This window comes from Euprymna scolopes, chromosome 29 (genome assembly GCF_053919585.1).
Source record: "Euprymna scolopes isolate OS-2025 chromosome 29, ASM5391958v1, whole genome shotgun sequence".
Taxonomy (NCBI): domain Eukaryota; kingdom Metazoa; phylum Mollusca; class Cephalopoda; order Sepiida; family Sepiolidae; genus Euprymna; species Euprymna scolopes.
Window position 1 is genome coordinate 92,682,829 of NC_136510.1, and position 16,715 is coordinate 92,699,543.

At 37.3% G+C, this 16,715-nt stretch overlaps 1 protein-coding gene across 7 annotated transcripts in view; it reads right to left on the bottom strand.

The window, feature by feature from the left end:
• Positions 1-16,715, bottom strand: part of LOC145252782 (E3 ubiquitin-protein ligase PDZRN3-like) — a 596,515-nt gene that overhangs the window by 372,077 nt on the left and 207,723 nt on the right. The gene's annotated exons all lie outside the window — the stretch shown is intronic.

Consider the following 16,715-nt stretch of genomic DNA (forward strand, 5'->3'; position numbering starts at 1 on the left):
AAGAAAAATAATCCTTCAATACAAGAAAGATTAAAAATATTTTCTTTTAAATTGTAAAAAAAAAAAAAAAAGAAAAAAAAAACTAGAAAGAAAAGGTCAAATCTATGAATATTTGATAATTCGTTACAAGAATTTTAATGAAGCACCCAATCCGCTTTACGAAGACAACAAAAGGAATAAATCAAAGATGTCTCTCAATCGGGAGATGAGAAAGCAGGGGAGAAGAAAGAAAACGGATCATAATCACGGATTATATTTCTCCGAGGAATAATCCAGGTGTTGTTCCGAAATCTGATGAAGGGATTAAAATCAAATTTATTTTAAACAGTTTTTATTTCCAGTTTTTTTTTTTTTTTTTTTTTTTAAGTTTTATCATGTTTTGCCTACGACAGAAAATAACTATTTATTCCTCCATCTTCATCATCCCCACTTGCATCTTCATCCTTTGCAGACAAAGAATGTATTTATAGATTTATTTACATGACACAAACTATTATCCACAGTGTGGTCATCGCTAATATCTCCAGGAAAGGCATGAACTTAATCCCCTCCCCCCCAAGTCATAAATAACTTGCATTCAATTAATTGCATACAATGAATTGAATTATTTGGATTATTCAGACTATTATTCTCATCTTCGGTATTATTTTGACATTGTTTCAGCCGATGTAACCTCCGGCTTTCTTCAGGTGTATCTTTTCTGACGTCTGCAGCTATATATAATTCCTGCTCCTGGAACTGTTAATGAAATTCACAATCCTTTCTGCAATTCAACTGTATTTGACATAAATAATAAATTAAAGTCTATGGCTGACTTGTCCACCAAGTTTCCGTCATGGATATCCAACAGTCTTTAGTTTATCAGCGTTACGGACTTACCCAGACACAACAAATATAGTTACAATTAAGCTTGATGGCAGTTTTGTGTGCAATTTTCACAAACAAAGTAGATGACACTAAAAAAGTAAGACGATGCAGTGCAATGGTAAGGACAGCAATGACTGTGCTAACCAATTTCTGGAAACAAAGATCAATTTCACGACGCACAAAGAAATGACTCCTGCAAATTTTGGTATTCTGAATAGCAACATACAGAGCAGGATTTTGGTTCTTGAAGAAAGTCGACAAGAGGAAAATTGCTGCTTTTGAATTGTGGTGCTACCATAGAATTCTTCAGGTAAGCTGTGTGGACAAACGTACAAACGAATGGGTTCTGAAGAAGATTGGACCATGCTGAAGACTGCTGGACAACATCAATGACAGGAAATTGCCATTTTTGGGACATGTGTCCAGAACAGATGGCTTAACAAAAGATCTAATATTTGGTACAACCCCTGGCAAAAAGAGGACGTGGAAAACCAAAAACAAGAACGTCAGGACATCGCAGACATTAGCATGGCTGAGTTTCTCAGAATAATGCAAAACTGGAGTCAATGGCAACAATTCGTGAAGAGTGCCATGGTTGGTCAGTAATGACCATTGCGTCAAAAAGAGAGAGATAACCACAGTATCAGCCGCATACTTTCTGTAACATTATTTTGCTAATACACTTTTCATTAATTATATCACTGTGTTTGTATTCATTATCACTGGCCCTTCAAGGCCACAACATTGAATTTCAAGATGATGTTGTCTATTTATTTTAACAGTCATTCAAAATCATTCATATCTTGTATTTAATTTGCATTCGTTCGTGAGGGTTTGACACAAGATCAAGTGTAATTGTGGTTTTGAAACGACAGTACACTAGGGTAAATGCACTCTAACAAAAAAAAATGCCTGAGTAGCATCGTTGGCATTCCTTGATATTATCGCCTTAGGCAATTAGCAATAAACTAATCCTTTCTTAGAATTAAGGTAAAGTTTGGGAGGAATGATCTCCTAAGACTGAACAGAGCCATACCTCAGCCAAACAGCAACAATGTTATTCATATTATTTGGATTCTTTGGACTACTGTTCTCATCGTCATTTTCACAACATTTCGGTCGAGGTAACCTCCAACCTTCTACAAGTATATCTTGCCAGATTCTGGAAGGTTTCTGTTGACCTTGGGAATCTGGGCGGAATTTCAAACGGAGCCCTTTATTAACTTTAAAGCAAGCAAGGACCCGTGGCACAGTGGTTAGAATAGTTGGAAAAATTAATTGTAAGAAGTGATATTCTCGTGAAGGTTGAAGGTTCAATCCTCAGTGTGGGCGACTGAAAAATACAATTGCAAATTACTTAGGACCTCTATCCAGTTATGGCTGACAGAATGAGAGCATGCTACTCCCGTAAAGTAAATAAAGGATTCCATTCAAATTTCTGTCCAGATTCCTGAGTTTAACAGAAACATTCCAGAGGACGACAAAATACACCTGTAGAAGATCAGAGGTTATATCGACCGAAACGCTGTGAAAATGACACTCAAGATGAGAATACTCTGAATATTTGAAATGATATGAATAATCTCAAAAATTTTAAAACTTAACAATTTCATTGCCGGACTGATTGTCAAAGACGTATCCCTGGATGATATGAACACCTACTCTAACTGTGCCATAGAATGCCATTTTCTTTTTTTTTTTTTTGAGCGGCATGAAAGTTAAAAACCATTTTCTTTAAACACAAATAAGCATTAATGTAAAGTGTTAAAATTATCCACTTAAAAAATTAACATATTTTCAATGTTTAATTAAATTATATTCATTTGTTTTTTTCGTGTTTTTGCGTCGATTCCCTGTAAATATGCGAATTGCTTTGAGGTATCGAGATACTTGATGCATAACAACTTGAAAATGCATTGTTTAGTTTGCATGAAAAAGAGGAAGAGGGCGAAGAAAGGCAAGGAAAGAATGTGAGTAGAAAGAAAGAGAAAAGAAAGGAGAGAGAAAAGAAGATATAGAAAAGAGAAGAGAGAGAGGAGAGAGAAGCAGAGGGGAAAGAAGGAAAAGTATTAAACAGAAAGACACGGAGAGATGAAAAGAGGGAAGGAAAGTAAGATGAGATGATAAAAAAGAGAAGAATAAAAAAATAAGTGAGGAGGGGGGGGGAAGAGAAAGATGAGGAAAAAAACGAAAAAAGAAATTAAGAAGAAATGAGATAAAAAGAGATGAGGAAAGAGAAGAAAAGAAATAAATGAGGAGATAGGGATAGAGATGCGGAAAGAGAGAGGAGGAGGAAGATGAGGAAAGAGAGAGGGAAATGGAGAAAGAGAGGTGAAGAGATGAAGGGAGATAAAGAAATGAAGAGAGGAGGAAGAAAGAGAGGGGGAAGAAGAGATGGAGGAAAGGAAAAGAGATAGAGAAAGGGAGAGAGATGAAGAAAACGAGAGAGATGGAGAAACGAAGATAAATGGAGAAGGGAAGGAAGGGAGAGGGGAAAGGAAGAGAGAGGGGAAAGGGAGAGAGAGGGGAAAGGAAGAGAGAGGGGAAAGGAAGAGAGAGGGGAAAGGGAGAGAGAGGGGAAAGGGAGAGAGAGGGGAAAGGGAGAGAGAGGGGAAAGGAAGAGAGAGGGGAAGGAAGAGAGAGCGGAGAGGAAGAGAGAGCGGAGAGGAAGAGAGAGCGGAGAGGAAGAGAAGAGAGAGGGGAAAGGAGAGAGAGGGGAGAGAAGAGAGAGGGGAAAGAAGAGAGGGGAAAGGAAGAGAGAGAGGGGAAAGGGAGAGAGAGAGGGGAAAGGGAGAGAGAGGGGGGGAAAGGGAGAGAGAGGGGAAAGGGAGAGAGAGAGGGGAAAGGGAGAGAGGGAAAGGAAGAGAGAGGGAAAGGAAGAGAGAGGGAAAGGAAGAGAGAGCAGAGGGGAAAAGAGAGAGAGAGGGGAAAAGAGAGAGGGGAAAAGAGAGAGAGGGGGAGGAAGAGAGAGGGGGAGGAAGAGAGAGGGGGAGGAAGAGAGAGGGGGAGGAAGAGAGAGGGGGAAAGGAAGAGAGAGGGGGAAAGGAAGAGAGAGAGGGGAAAGGAAGAGAGAGAGGGGAAAAGGAAGAGAGAGAGGGGAAAAGGAAGAGAGAGAGGGGAAAGGAAGAGAGAGAGAGGGGAAAAGAAAGAGTGAGAGGGGGAGGAAGAGAGAAAGGGGAAAGAGACTGATGGAAAGAAAGAGGAGAATACAAAGAGAGAACTAGAAAATAGAAAGAGAGGTGTGGAAAATAAAAAGAGATGAAGGAAAGGAAGAAGGGGTAAAAAAAGTGAGATGAGAAAAAAAAGGAAACATAAAAAGAAAGAAGAAAAGAAAAAGAAGAGCAGAAAGAAACGTTAGAAGAGGAAAAAAAGCTAAAATAATATTCTACGGAATAAAACAAGTGACAAAAATAAAAATAATAATAATAAAAAGAAATTGCTATTAAAAATATGGAAGACTGAAAAAAAAAAATAACAATATCAACAAGAAAGGAAGGAAAGAAAAGCTTAACAAATCCTGAGGGAAGGGAGGAGGAGAAGAACGTAAAAAAAAGGTAAATTTCTGGAAAGATTGTAATTTGAAACCAAAGCGAAAAATTCAAGGAATGTGGGACAATAATCTCGGGTCCTTGTGACTTTCTATAAGGGAGAGGAAGGCAGGGCTGGGTGAGCAGGTAGAAGAAAGGTCTAGGAGAAATTCTGTTGATTCAGACAAAGATAGAGAGAGAGAAAAAAGATAAATGTTTTTAAAATGCGTTCATTTCAAACGTAAAAATCCGAGGAAATTCTATTTGAAATGTGACAGACAGACAGCGGCTATTACAGTGATGGTCGGAGAAATCTAACCATGCTATTTTAAACAAAAGCAGGACGGGGGGGGGGGGAAGAGAATACTATTTCAAATTGGATCATCCAGTAAAAACAACAAAAAAACAACAAAAACAAATTAACTTTCGTTCTGATATAGGAAAATGTGACAAGGTTAGGAAAGCCAATTTAAAAGAAATATATACACACTAGCAGGGAGGCTTGGCGTTGCCCAGGACTGAATAATGATCAACGAATGTTTCACACTCCCATATATTTATTGCAATCGAAATCGGTGAAATCGCCCATTTTTCAATGAAATCGATTACCGGGGACTCATCACGGTACACCGGGAGGAAACTTCAAATGCTTCCCCGCAAGTGTCTTTGTCTACAATACATTGCGGTCTACCTTGCACTGTAAAGAACCCAATGTTGTTTTTGTAAAATTATTTTTTTTTATATTTAATAGCTTGAATTAAAGTTTAAAATGAAAAAGTCAAGTATCATGTTTCAGTTGTGTTTTAAGCAAAAACATACATTTCGAACGCACCCCTGTCATATCAAAGAACCTGCTATTGATTTTATATGCCGGAGCGTTCTGCTTGTATGGTGACAAATCTTCTCAAAATGCACTTGTAATGTTAGGCTGTATAAGGTTTTAACTTTCGTCAAAATTGTCTGCTCCTTCTTTCATCAGTGGGTTGGTTGTTTTTGTTTTACGGCCTCTTTTCAGGTTATTTAATGCCGAACCCAAAGATTGAAGAAAATTTTTTTAATAGAATGTATTTATTGTTTTCAAGTCCGTTTCTATTAAACCCATAGATGGGACCCTAACAGGAACAACCACTCCGGGTCAGAGTGGACCTGGGAGCAATGGCAAGCTGGGGCCTCACCACTGGATATAGTTTAAGGTCATATCCAGGGCTCTTCTTTCATGAGATTATTTGGATTATCTATACTTATCGAAGACATTCCTATAAAACAAAAACTATCTAAGAACACTGCCAGATACATAAAGTACATTTGTGTGGAATTTCATAAAAACCGGCCCAACCGTTTTCAAGTGTATAAGAAACAAATTCACACCGACAAAGATACCTAACACTCACACATATATAATTTTTAACCAAAATTTACTTATTAAATTCTAGTAAATTTCATACACCAATTAGGTCAAATTCAATATTAATTGACCCAGTTAATTAACTCAACGATTATCAGTATCGAGTACTGAGCATAGGATTACATCATAATAACCAAGACAACAATATGTTATAACATGTTTATCATAAGAAAGAAGCGCTGGCTTGTCCTTCCCCACTTGTATCACATATTCATGTCGTGGGACGCAAGTGTGTATATATATATATATATATATATATTACAAAGGAGTCAAAACTTATCAAGGCCCGGAGGCGACTCGAGGATATGGGTTAATGAGTGTACAGTAGTTAATGGGAAAATGTCATAGTAATCGTTAGTAGTGGAAATTTGGTAAATTGGACCACCTAAAGGTACGGCTCACCAAGAATCTGTTCACGCCGAACCTGACGACGACCACAATGTAGTCAGCTGGAAAGCAGAAAAACGGAGCAGAGCTCGATGGGCGTGCAGTTCCAAGAACAAAGCCCTGCCCATAGAATCTACGCTTAGGCCAGGCAGAGAAAAAGAGTGGGGGAAAACTATCGATAATGGTCCCACCTAGACGAGTGCTTTTCATGAAAGTCAGGTCAGGAGAGATCATAAACTGGAGCTCAGACGAGCACTTGCCATGAAAATAACGATATATATATATATTATATATATACTAGGGTCATTCCAAAAGTAAAACTTCCTATTTTTTTTATTCAAAATGTTGAGGAACTATGAAGATGGGATTGGTACCATTAAACCAATTGTCTTTCTGTGCTACAGAATTCATTTTTCCACGTGGTCACTGCAATCCCCAATACACTTTTGCCAGCGATAAACAATGGCTATGCATGCCCATCTGGAGTGTTCTTTCTCATATGAGGGTACTTCCAAAAGTGAAGCTTCTTTTTTTTACTAACTCAAAATGCTACGAAGACGGAAGTAATACCATTAAAACGAGCGGTATTTTGTGCTCCGGAATTGATTTTTCTGCATAGAAAAACATCAATGCCGCATTTGTGCTTCAGACGCACGTCCATGACAGGAGTTTTTTTTTTTTTCTCGGCGTCTCAAATCGTCAATATCTGCAATAGAGCGACGAAATATCCAGGTCATGAATGCATATGTTTAGCCATTATAATTTGTGATCCAATATTCACTTTGAAATAGAAAAATAAATGCCTGTGAGGGTCGATACGATGAAAATAAAATCGCTTCTCTTCCTTCCCTTCTTAATAATAATAATAATAATAATAATAATAATAAGGGATCGTGGGTGAGGCTTAGTGCCATTCAAATTCCAGTATAAACCAATGGTCACTACCAGCGAGAAATCAATGGTATGAGACTGTTGCGATGATGCAGATTTATTTGCAAATGCTATCAAAGGAGGTGGAGAGAGCTGGACATCTGGGGAGACTTGTTGTCACTCAGCTTCTAGAGAACACCACAGGTCTCCAAACCGATCGTTTGTTTACTTGTGTGAAAGCTCCATGTGAGCCAATAATAATAATAAGGCATGATCACGTTGACACACCGGTTCACGCCAGATCACCACAGTTAAGCAACAATGAGCATAGCCAGTACCAGATGGGTGACCATTTTGGACTTTCAGGTGCTGTATGTGCTCTCTGCTTATCTCGGCATTTGCTTCCGTCGTCCTGGATGTCTCCTTGCCACTGGACTCAAACAGGACCGATTCAGGAGAGGTGTGGTTAGAGATTGCACAACTCTTGCCTCACAATTACACGCGCAGCTGCCCCTACAGGGGGTATCCTTTGTCTTTCGAGACTGAATGAAGGCATCGAAATGATGCTGATGAAACTAGCATTTGTTAGTACTACAAAAAATATCATTTATGTTCCAAGACGAAAAACGAGCACAAAGCGCACCGACCACATCTCCAATAAAAGAGTGAATGTACAAGGTGTTCCAGAAGTCTTGGACAACTTTGAAGACTTTATATATGTTAAATGAAAGTGACATATCCTTAATAGGATTGAGATATTTAAGGTCCAAATGTGTTCACGATTTGTGGAACACCCTGTATAATGGAACGTCAGGAAGGCTTAGTGCAACTCATATTTTACAGAAAACACAGTAATGATGCTAGCGAAAAATCAATGGTAAACGGCTGTTGCGATAATACATAATGATTGGCATGAGTTTGGTCATCATAACAATGCAATTTGCAATCACCTTTGATTGGTCGGAATAAAAAACAAATAGGAGATATCACTTTTGGCGGGACGACGACAATAATAATAATAATAATAATAATAATAATAATAATAATAATAATAATAATAATAATAATAATACAATATCCAGTTTCCAGTGAGTTATTGTTGTTGTGAACAAAACGATCAATGAATGCCCAATTATTAATGTGGTTTTCCAAAACAACAACTTAACAGGCAAACAGAATGAAAAACTACGAAACTATCAAACACTGAGATTGCAGATTGCTAAATTGTTGAATAAGAAAACTTCCATCGTGTCAATCATCATCGATGCGTTTGGTTCAATTTCAGATGATCTTCATATTTAATTTATTCCGTTTAAAGAAAAAATTACAATTAAAAAATTTCAATATAAAATTTAAAATTTCAGATGGTCTTGAGAAACAGTTGAACTACTTGGGAATCAAGTACAACATCACTGCACTCCAGAAGTCAGTTCTGCTGGGCACAACAAACATCCTACGCCAGGTGCTTTCCATCTAACCGACTCTTTGACTATGCTCACTAGCTTTCGTGTAAAATCCCGCTATTGAGTAAAAAAAAAACAATAAACAAAAAAAAAAAAAAAACGGTGTAAAACATCACAACACCGTGAAGATAATAATTATAATAATAATGATAATGATAATAACAATGATAATAATAACAATGATAATAATAATAATAACAATAATGATAATAACAATAATGATAATAACAATAACAATAATGAAAATAATAACAATAACAATAATGATAATAACAATAACAATAACAATAACAATAATAATAATATTATTATTATAATAAAAAATATTTCTCTACATCTCAAAACTAATTTTGACGAGTAGGAAAAGAACAAGAAGGATGCATCTGTACCAAATATAGTAACCTTTGAACCCACGTTTTTGGGAATGGGTGAGGGGGGAAAGGGCTCTAAGTTGGACTGGAATTTAAGTTGAGGATAAGTCTTTCAATAATTGCGTTGTCAGTTTTATGGATTGGACTCGGCAGGCGATATTGATTGAACCCGGTACGTCACTGTTGGGTGGAGAATGGGGTAAGGCAAGTTAGCAGTGGGGTGGCGGGGGCGGTGGTTGCTGTAGATGCCATTTTATTTTCACCTCCTGCCACCACCACCCACGTTACGACGGACCAAAATAATCTTGAAGACAAATCAGCCTTTCTGACCTCAACTGTTTCTACCCTTAGAAAGAAACGCTCGCCTCCAGAAAAGGAAATGGGAAGTTTGCCTGCAAGGAAAACCCCAGAATGTATGTGGATTTCCTTATTTATTTTATTTAATAGTATATACGGGCATGGTTACTCGGCGTTGCCCGAGAGCAGAGACAATAAAATAGAAAGTCAAAATATCTTTTAAACACCTTTTATTTTCCATTTACTATCTAACCCCATCTCCGCTCCCTTGTTTTCTTCTCTCACTCTCCTCCCTCCTCTCTTCTTCTCTCACTCTCCTCCCTCCTCTCTTCTTCTCTCACTCTCCTCCCTCCTCTCTCTCTCTCTCTCTCTGTCTATCTCCACTTCTCCCTATTTTCTTCTTTCACTCACTTTCTACTTACCTATCTCTCTACCGTTTTTCACTCCTCTCCTTATCCCTTCTCTCACACTCACTCTCTTTCTCTCTATCTCTATTCCTACTCCCCCCACACACACACACAATTACCTTCTCTCTAACTCAAGCCGACAAAGCGTATTAAAGTTTAATCCCAAAAGTTGATGGAAAAAAAAATGTTCTAAGCGTCGACTCTTCCCTGATTAATTTTGTTCTTGGTGACCCGCAAAGGACTGATTTAGGCGTGACCTTTGTTCAATCTCAAGATACAATGGATATCCCTTCACTATAAGCATGATTGCACGTGTAATTGCGAAGCAAGGGTTTGATTCCAATGGCAAGCAGAAATCAAAAACGATTGAAAACAGCAAAATAATCGGAGAGCACATACAACACTTGGTTATTGTTAAATGGTTACCCATTTTAGTAAAGACCAGGCTAAACGTTGCGTAACTTTAATGATCCAACGAGAACCGGAGTGCCACCGTGATTATGCCATATGCATGTATGTATATGTAAGGTTGGTGAAAGAAAACCTCAAGAGAGTGTTCGATTATGAAGAAAATTTCAAAACATATGAATACATATTACACTCGAATATGTGTTACAGGAGGACATACGTTTCAAATTCAAACAAAGAGAAGCAATATTGTTTCCGGGGAGACTGGAATAAACAGTGGCTGAAGAGAGTACGACATAGGCGACCAATCATCGGTCACCTGTGTTTGGATTTGAAACCGACGGTGTCGATATTGTTCTGATCTTCTGTAACACATATATGAATAAATAAATACATAAATATACCTATATATTTATGTATGTATCATATACTATGCAGGTTGATGGAGTTGATTGATGAGGAAAACATTACGACTTTAACCATCATCATTTCGCCCCCCCCCCACCGAAAATAATAAACAAAAGGCGGTGGCGTTGAGAATTGCCAGATTTGCCAAACAGAAATATGAGACACGTTTTTCGAACCTATTTTTAACGATAATATTTTTTTACGATACACGTTCCGACATAGGCATCAGAAAAATCCTATCGTTTTTTAATTTTTGTGCTGGTGTCGTATAGTCCGCATGGTGACGGTTGGATGCACGTGGTTCGCTCTCAGAGCCAGGGGTGACGATGCGCTCTCCGGTGGGCTGGTTAAAACTAATGAAGAAGGACGAAGAAGTCAATTTCAAGGTCGGATTTACGTTCCGAGAAGGGTAGGCAGAAAACTGTTTTCTGAATGGGGACACGAAGGAAATGATTCACAGAAAAAAAAAAAGCATTTGAAAACAAGCAATAAGAATATCTAACTAGCGGTGGAACTTGGAATTGCCCAGGTGTATGAAGACAAATAGAAAAAAAGCCTTATATATATATATATAGGGTGACCCCACAAAAAACGGGCCTCAACTCTAATTAGGCCCTGTTTCTTAGTGTTTTGTCCGAATGGAATGAAACTTTGGTCATAACTAGTTTATTACCTTCAAGACATCACATCAAAACTCTAGGGTCTTTGGCCTTTTTTTTACTCCGTTCTACAGCATATGTTCTAGATGGCCTCCATTTAGCTTTTGTTTTGTTTTTTTAATCATCCTGTGTATATATATATATATATATATATATATAGCACCTCCCGGCTGACTATCTCGACTTATATATAAAAGACACTTTGTGTGTAAGTTCATTCCCTAATGCCTCTGCTAAGTATGGAAAATCGATAAAATCTGATTAAAGAAGGAACAGTTTGGTTTTGACCAAAGTGAACATCACAAGTGAATTTGAGAAGTTCAATCACCGCACAAACTGAAAATCCCAGCATATAAAATCAACAGTAGGTTGTTTGATAAGACAGTGGCGTATTCGAAATGTATGTTTCTGTTTAGAGCACAACTGAACCATGATACTTGACTTTTGAATTTAAACTTAAAGTATATAAAAAAAAAATTATTAAATCAACAATAGGTTCTCTACAGTGCAATGTAGGATATAATATATTGTGGACTAACTAACTTCGAGGAGACATGTGAAGTTTCCTTCCGGTGCATCAGAGCGAGTCCCCAACTAGAGCAGCCAATTAATCGATTCACGAAAAACACCGTCTAGCTGAATCTACTGTGAAAAATTTCCCCCACTCTGTATCTGCTGTGCCTAAATCAAAACGCAGATTCCATGAAGAAAGCTTCTTTCTTAGAACTGCACGCCTGTGGAACTCTGTTCCGTCTGCCTGCTTCCCTCCTGACTACAACTAGGATGTTTTCAAGTCCAACGTAAACAAATTCCTGATGAACCGCCCCCTTAAGTAAACACTTTATCAAATCTCCACACTAACGTAATGTACTTGCAATAACCCTTTTCCCTGAGTGGCTTCCGGGCCTTGATAAGTGGTGATCACTGTGTAAAAAAAAAAAAAGAAAAAAAACGAAAAAAAAAAAAGAAACGGGCGATTTCACCGATTTCGATGACAATAAAAATATTGCACGTGTGAAACATTCGTTGATCTTCATTCAATCCCAGACAATGGGTTTCCTGGCTAGTAAAATTATCGTTTTCAAGTCAAATATAAACAAATTCTTATTGAGCTGTTCTCTTATATAGTAAATTTCTGACCACTTACAACAGTTGTTACTTATCCTTATATGGACTTTGATGAGTGTTCACTCGTTTATAAATTAAGCTGATAATAATACCACTAACAATAATTATCACTACTTATTTATATGGCTCCTAATTTAGATGTTATTCACATCTTTGGACTCGTCGGGCTTGGGCATAGAACTCACAAAGATCGTGCCTCAGAACTAGTTGGTCTGCATGAAGTTTCTCACGTTGGTTGCAGTAATTCATCAACCTGAAAATTTTCAGGTTTTTACGCCCGATATCTGAGTAAGCCTCAATGATTGCATGCGAAGTCAGGAAAGGTTCGATACATGACCTACAAATTGTTGTGTAGCAGGGGACATATTAAGAAGATGACGTGGAGTTCATATCGGGGCACATATATAACGAGACTTATGTAATACAGACATAACGATGTAGATGATGAGGGAGAGAAGACATTTATATATAATATAGTTCTTTTAACACATTTTAGAGGAGAGGGTGATATGTGCACAGTTCTTAACACGGACAAGAGGAGATACATAATCTTCGAAGGGTCACACAATGTTCGTTATAAGATGATAAACACAATTATCTTTCGTTCGTGATGAAGGATGACACAAGACAACAATTACAACATAATGATGACTTATTTATTCATTTAATCGGCCGGTCGATGACATCAGGAATTCAAACTTGGATCTACATAGTTAATCTTCTACCCTTCTTCTCTAAGGAACTCTGTCAACCCTTGGCTGATCAACTGACTCTCACCTCCTGACTGGCTAACTCTCTGACTCTCAACTCTCTGCCTAACTAACTAACAGATCTTATATTGAGAATCTCCCTATGTCTCTGACGTCAGAACTGTGTTTTCAAACGTGACTAATTTCACGGGGCTTTTCGTATGTTTGTCCAACACACTCTTGACAAACAAAAGAATCCTCAATTTTAATCTGACCAATTTTTAAACAATATAATTCAATTTGCATTGTTCATTCTTTTAGCTGGCATTTTTAATATTGGACAACCAACTCTTTTTTCCGATATAAACGATATTTAACTATTTTAATAGAATTTAACACGGGACTAAATATCTAACATTCCATTTCTTAACCTTTCTTACAGGGTTCGATTCTAGTCTTATTCTAATCTCATTTTCACTTATCTAATCTTATTTACATGGAAAGGGGATAGCCCTTTTCCATGTAACAAAATGAAGGCATGTTGTCACTCTCGCTCGCTTGCTCGCCCCATTGATCTGCGGTTCTGCCATTAACTAGTCTGCCACATGCAAGGTCAGATTCAATCAAGGATGACGGTCATGATGCTAAATACTCCTGAATTTTCACCAGAGTCCTGCTATCTGCTATTATCATGTTACTCTCAAACACGTTGTTTTAGAGTTGAACTTTAAGGGGTGATGATGCTTTAATTGATGATGATGATGAGGAGGAGTCACTAGTTGGCAATTGCTCAATTCTCGAGTTTCTTTCTTAGAACTAACCCCTTGCCAAACTTTCACAAAAAATACTCATCTATCTGTAACCACTATCTATCTCTCTCTATATATATATGTATATATATAATATATGTATATATATATATAAAATATATGCACATATTATGCTTATATATTAACACATTTTTCCTCTGTTTTAGTATATATATATATATATATATATATATATATATATATATATACAGTATAACCCCGAGATACGGTTTTAATCCGTTCCGGGGTTGGCATCATAAGGTGAAATCACTGTATGGCGGGGCCTAAGCAAAATTTTATACAGTATTAAAAAATTGTAACAAAATACAGTACAGTATATAATACACATGTGTATAATCAAATAACATTATAAATAACACCGTAAGGCGGGGCAAATACCGAAATCAGGAGTCGGAAAAACATCGCATTCCACATCGTTACTCGAATAAACGTATTCTACGGTTACCGTATCCCGAGGTTCTAATAGTATATATATATATATATATATATATATATATATATATATATATGCATGCTTTAAGGCTTTTCTTAAGCACGGATAGGGAGTAAAATTGATGGGGTGATTTATTCGCTTTAGGTTTACCTACGTTCAGGAGATAAGCAACCGAATCATTTCCGTCACGCCACCATCCCCAGCTCCTCTCCCTCTTTCGGCATCACCTTCCTTCCCATGCCCGCCTCCTACACCGTTGAAGCCATCCTATCACACTCCTCATCCCCTGGCAAATCAGGTAAATTGAAGGCAGGCCAGGGCATGTATGCGCGTAGCTAGACGATTTGGAAATCTGGGAAAGACCAAAGTTGGATAGAAGTAATGCCGATAATACTGCGAAGACTATTCTATTTTTTCCCCTTCCAACGAGGAAACCACATCTTGCTCCATTCCGAAAAAAATTGCGAGAGGCACGTGTAGAGGTTGTCGACCTGGAATTTAGGGTGCGCGTGTGTGAATGAGAGAGAGAGAGAGAGAGGGAGGGAGAGAGAAAGAGAGAGAAAGGGAGAGAGAAAGAGAGAGAGAGATAGAGAGAGAGAGAGAGCTTCCCACTTCCCTGTATTGTGACTTACATATGTTCATGATGTGGTAATGTTTAAAGGTCGCGGTTAGGGAAGAACAGGAAAAAATATTTTGCATAGGCTGCAAATGTTGTTATATAGAGCACTTCCGGTGGATGGTAAGTAATCTGAACGATTATTTTGATCGTTTTTGATGTCTAGAAAATATGTATCAAGACGAAAGATATTTTTAGAATGAAAATATTATTGTAGAAATATATCATGAATGTTAAAACAAACATGAATGTTAGCACACAAACAATGAAGATGATTTTAGTGATGGCATCACGTGATCTTAATGTTACCTGAGTTAATGACGTGATGAGATAGATTTTGAGAGACTTGAAAAGTCGGTCAAGTTAACATGAAAGATATCGTCTCTACGTTTGGGATCTGAGAGAAACGCGACTTTAGCATAATGTAAAAAAATACGTCTGGAAACTCCAATGGGATGTCAAGAATAAAATTATATCAAATATATAACCTTTTTCTGTTTGGTTTTCTTCGGAGGGAGATGAACTTGAATAATTAGAAGAGACGAATACACAACGGAGAGATATGTTCTTTGCCTGCGCGCTACAAAGACTGAATCTTAATAAACTGTTTTATTATATGCGAATACACATACAACAAGAGAAGAACATTTTAACTACTAGACGTCACACACTATGTATATATAACAACGTTCAAGAGACAGTGATATAGACCCTGTTTATATACCGTGCGACCATACAACAGTGTTACATATTACTAACCGAGGAATCATTTACATTTAAAATGCATTTAGTATTTATGTATGTTAGTTTGAGAAAAACACGTGTGAAATGTGGCAACGTTTAGTAAAAAAAAAAAACGATTCAAAACAAAATGGCCACCAAATTTGAGCTGATGTGTTTATCTTAAAAACCAAACTCGAATTTTAACTTGAAATGAGTCCTCATTCAATAATATTTATTAAGAAATAGCGGGACCTGTTGAAATTCAGCATCGTTCATATGTAATATATTGCTGCTGGGCAGTCTGTGGACGTTCAACGTGAATGAAGAGCCCGGGTTTTTATTGTAATCCTTTTGTTAAAACTGTAAAAGTATTTAAGTAATCTGGTTAATGTAGTGTCAGAATATATCTGGTTATTACGGTTTATCTCCAATATCCTTATAGGTTGGTTGGTGGGTTGGTTGGTTGGTTGGTTGGTTGGTTGTTTTTGTTTTACGGCATATCAATCCTTTCCAGGTTATTTAATGCCAAATCCGATGATTTTGAAGAAATTTTTTTTAATAGAATATATTTGTTTTTTGCAAGTCGGTTTCTATTTAACCCATAGCTGGGACCCTAACAGGTACTACGACTCCGGGTCAGAATGGACCTGGGAGCAATGGCAATTAAAGGGTGGCTCCACGCTCCCCAAAGCCCGCAAGCTCCCCAGCTTGCGGGCTTTGGGGAGTGTGGATATAGTTTAAGGTCATATCCAGGACTATCCTTATAGGAGTCTGTGACATATTTTCATTTTCTGTACGCCCGGCGCAAACGGAAACTACACAATATTATTATACCATCCTAAAACAGAACATATACTATCCTTGAATCCTAGCCAGAAAACTAAAAAAGTATATTTCAGTTTCACGTACGACCCAAAAGTAACATCATTTTATTAATTTTTTTTTTGTCTTCGGTGATCGGGAGATCCTATTTATTAAAAAAGAAGGATAGAAGGTGATAATAAACATTAAAGTAGCGTATCTATGTACTAATAATTTATCACTTTCTATCCTTTTTTTAATAAATAGGATCTCCCGATCGAATAATTTATAATCTGGAAAGCGTGACACGTGTACCTATGTTAAAGGTACTCCGATATTAATGTACCGATCTATACTCCAATATTTTTTCTTTCTTTTTTTTTTTTTGTATTGATATTCAGATTAAACACCCTTGTTTCTATTTAT